Raw genomic sequence first — 5,000 nt, forward strand, 5'->3', positions numbered from 1 at the left:
AGGGCAAAAACCATTGCTAAATGAATCCTACAGGAACCGCCTAAAAGAGGTGTCCATTCACTCAAGAGAGCAAAATTATGACAAAAGGAAACAGAAACCAGACCACGTACAAGGGATTCGTGTAGGCCTGTCAACCCTTTTTAACACTTTGTATAGTCAAACACAGTATAACTCTATTGCTCACTTTCATGTTATTCTGGTTTGTCTGGTGGTTTCATCAGACAAACCAGAATAACATGAAAGTAAGCAATAGAGTCGTTTGCAACTACTGTTAAGACAGAATTATGCCTTTCTGGAGGAGGGGCTGCTCATGTGTCTGAATGGCTCGAGGTGCTATCACAATGCAGGAAAATGGCATTTTGAGAGCACTAAATTTCAAATTTTCTTGAGGGAGCATGCCCCCAAAACCCCCTAGTTTCGTTGGTGCAAATCACTCATGTAAAATCCGGGATCCACCCCTGCTTCACTCAGTGATTGGTTTAAAGTTGTAGGGCCATTTTGTCAACCAATCAGAAATGAAACCAAAACCAACCTTGGAGGTAAGTGTAATTACTTCGAGTTTTGAATTTGATTGGTTTACTCCGTTCTTTTTGGTTGGCCAAAAAAAATTACTTTGGTATTGGTTTTACGACACTCGATTGAAACTCGCTCTATCCGTTCACAATTAATTAGAAATTCATAGCGCTTATTACATTTGAGAATTAAGCACCTCTTTTCTTTTTTGAAAAATGAAATGGATATATTTACCTATTATTTTAAATGAAATCTTGTTTTCTGCTGTAAGTAAATACTTCGTCTACTCGTCATGATCACTTAAATTGGTATAACGATTGTCAACGTTTGAAATATGTGAGTGCAGTTCACGTCTTAAAGTGGTATACCCTCGACAATACATCAAGAAATGCTGATCATTTTTTATGCAGTTTTCTTTGACACTAAACGTGTTCGCTCTTCTATCGGGATTAATGCTCCTCTATTTTCATATTTGGCAGTTTGTATTCGTAATGCATGACGTCCTAACCTAAGCCTTGTCAGGCTAATTCTGTGTGCTGGCTTTGTAGTTAATGTCAAGTAGTTTTTCTATTTTATTTTAAACTTCCTTTTGCGTAAATTCCTCTCATGAACTTGTTGATGACCTATTCTGTGTTTCAAGCCAGTTCTGTAAATATTGATTCCTGAGGGCTTTCTTTACAACAAATCGTGCATTCGTGATGTTTTGCTGGGTTGCTGGTTCTTTTATTTTACACTTTTTATTGATTTCTTCATTTCTTTGTATGTCGAAAACAGGTTGATATTTTGTTGCATATTGACATGCTTCACGTAACAAAACGTTGTCAGTGGAATGCTTCAATCTTTGCCAGTAGCGGAAGTTTGATGCTTTTATGTCGATGCTTAAAGTGTACCGCCCAAGCTCTGCTCTGCAAGCAATAGTTTCTTATACCATGGAACGTTTAATGACTGTTTACAAAATTTTATATGAACTTGTTTAATTGTACTTTTATCAAAAGGTGTTTTGTATGATAATAGTTCCGGTCCCCAAATTTCGCATGCATAAAGTAACACGGGTTTAACTAGGGCATTAAAGACTTTGTTCTTAATCGCAGTTGTAGCTGCATCCGTGTTAGAGAAGGATCGATTTATTATCGAGTGAACTTTAATTAATGGCTTTTTGCTCAGAATTTCTCTTGCGTAGGTGTAACGACCAGATCACGACATTCCTATAACTAAATATGTTTAGTTCTCAACAATTCGTAAAGTTTCACTCTCGTATTTATAAAATTTACCTTGTTCTTGTTTTGTCCGTTACCACTGAATATAATTATGTTTGATGTTTTGCTGTGTTGAGTTCGAGCTTCCAATCTTGAGTATGTTTATGAATTACAACAAGCGATTGTTGCAACCCTTCTGGATACATTAAGCAGTTTAGAGATTGATTTCCTAACAGCGCACCTGGGAATTTGTTCTGTTTAAAATATTGCGGCAAATCATTCATATTTAAAATAAAGAAAATAAAACTGGACTTAAACCATCACCTTGCCTTATCCCCTTGTTACATGAAAATAGGTCTGTAAGTGAGTTCTGATCAATTTTAACGCAACTCAATCGAGGAATACATGGACTTTATGGACTTAATGACATTGACATTGAGGCCTTAATTCGGCCTCATCACCTATCACCTCTTATAGTTCACTACTAAATTTTCTCCGATTCTTATTGGTTTAAATTGATCACGTGACGCGATAGTGTTCGTCCGCGGAGAGACAGGAAAATACCCGGATGGATAGTAGTCGTCCGCTGAAAATACCTCTGTAAACAAGCGGCCTTATGGAAAATAAACAATCGAAATTGTATTAAGAAGGTTTTTGTTTGTTTTCTTTTTCAAATTTTACATTGGCTGACACGGCTTTCGTCTAATAAAGTTGAAAATAATTCAACATGATTTTTGAGCTGGCGCGCGGAAGAAAATTTAGTAGTGAACAATAAAGACAATAGAGTGTTTATGTCTCGGAACTATCGGTCTGATAGCTGCCCCTTGCAAATTTGATGTTGTTAAAACTAGCATATTTGCCCTCGAAGCTTCGCTTCTCGGGCAAATATTTGTTTTAAGAACATCAAATTTTCGCGGGGCAACTATCAGCCGATAGTTCCTCCACAGAAACACTCTATTGTTTAAATCGAAATCTCGAGCTCATAATCTAATTGTTAACCTGAATATCTTTTGCACTAATTTAACTTCAGTAACCCCATAATATGTAGGACAAATCAAATAAACACTTGCGTGTCTTTTGATGTTTTCTTTCTCAAATCATCGATACCCCCTTAAGCTAATTACTTTCTTTCCTTTTTATTACGTAGGCATATATTCAACCAAGATGTACCATCAGCCTGTCGAAACTTTGCGCTCGCGTAGGAATTAGCCTTTTTGGCCGATCGCGAACGGCAAACTACGAAACTATGTATTATAAATTTCGAATTGCTGTGCTTACAGAGAATTCTTCCCTTGCGTACGGACAACAAACAAGGGAAATGAGTAAGTAATTTACTTCTGATTTAAGAATAACTATACTATATATAGAGTGCTTTCCAATTGAGTGTCGAAAGTAATTAGCGAATTGCATTGGTTTTGCATTACTTTACTCAGTGATTGGTTCAGAGTTCCTGCGCCACTTTTTCAACCAATCAGAAGTGAAACCAAAACCAATCGTGGCTCGCGCGTGCACATTTTCCCGCGCTTTGTGTGAGCTACGTGTAATTACTTCGAGTTTTGATTGGTTTACTGGATTGTCTCCGTTTTTGATTGGCCAAAGTAATTACTTTGGTTTTGGTTTTACAACAGTCGAATGAAACTCGCTCTATTTGGGGAAACAGTACAGAAATTCAATTCGTGATTTTCTCTCAGGTGATCAGGAGCCATGTTTTTCAACGAAAACAAAAAATAATAATAATGTTCAAAAACATAATAATAATGTTCAAATTCCTCGAGGATTGGGTCGGGACACCAACATGGCCGTCTTTTCTTTGTTTGAAAAACCAACTTGGTGGCCGTGACGTCATGTGAAACCCGAAAATAGTGTGCCAAATATAAGCTGTCTAGCACAACCATGCAAGTTTCCTCCTATTCGCAAGAATACGGACACAACTTTTTCATAAATGATGGGTGGCGATTAGATGAGATACCGGTGGATGGAGATTAGAAAAAAGTCTTTTGACGTTTCGATGTATCCAACGGCATCACTACTATGATCAAGAATGAAAATTCGTTGAATGCCAAATTTGTTAAAAGAGATGAGATTCAACGTATTTTTTTTGTTGATAATGACGTTGGATATCGTGATCGATCCATCTAAAAGTTGAAAAACTCCACTCTTGATATTTATCGTCGTGTCCTGTAAAACATTTTGGAACCTAATTTGTTATTCACTATACTTGGTCGAATCAAAAACGAAGCAGCTCCTTATTTAAAATGATGCGCAGTCAGCTATTATGACCTATACAGAGCACGCTATGGTCCTTATATTACTGCAAGGTTTCCTTAGAGAAAGTTATCTTGGGGGAGAGTTTGACCCAACATGATCTCTTGAATGCATCTCTGGGTCTGCTCTATCTCATTGCTGCATCTTATCCTCGGATGTACACTCAACCAATCGCATCCATGTCACTGATATTTCGTAATTTCAATTTTAGCACTTCTTAAGCCTGATGCCGTTACAAATCTGACTATTAACAGTGTGACTTATGATGCGACATCCGCGATAGATAAAATAAAGCTGACTGCCTCGTGGACACCGTCAAAGGGTAAGATAACTGGAGTTTCGATAGAAGGGGTTATGTATGTGACCAGTGGCCTGTTTCTCGAACGTCCCGAGACCTTTTCGGGCCTGAAAAGCCGGTCGTCAAACTGCAACCTGCTTTTTTTGAAAAGCTGATCCTTTAACATGTTTTTAATGTAAGAAAAACCAAGAGGATTGGGAAGTTTGATGGCTTGGAACCTCGACGTTGCGAAGATATAAAAGGAATTGTGGCAACCGAAATAGACCCGAAAACGTTCGGGACTTTTGAGAAACAGGCCACAGGAGCCCACGAATAGGAGCGTGCAACTTCAATGTATTTGTGGAACGCCCTGGAAGGGGGGGGGGGGGGGGGGGGGATAGGGGTATATTCATCGGCTAACCAGGATGTGTCGCGGAATGGGATCGCATTTTCAAGACAGCAGTGACTATAATGGGGTTGCATTTTTAACAGAGTTCCGGACAGAGTTACTAGAGTGGGGTCGCAAATTGTCAGAATTTTTGGGGTAAGGAAATTCTGGCTAGTGTTATTTAAAAGTGGAAAAGGTCGAAGTAAAAAAACAAAAAAAAAACGTTGGTACAGAAATAACTATAGTGTCGTTGATTTAATATTTACTAGTCACATTACATTACATTTTGAAATTACAATTAAAAGGCTTTAAGATTCATGTATAAACAGAAAGTGACTAAGCTGGTGTCGCTAAAATTACA

This window comes from Montipora foliosa, chromosome 12 (genome assembly GCF_036669935.1).
Source record: "Montipora foliosa isolate CH-2021 chromosome 12, ASM3666993v2, whole genome shotgun sequence".
In the NCBI taxonomy this organism is placed as follows: domain Eukaryota; kingdom Metazoa; phylum Cnidaria; class Anthozoa; order Scleractinia; family Acroporidae; genus Montipora; species Montipora foliosa.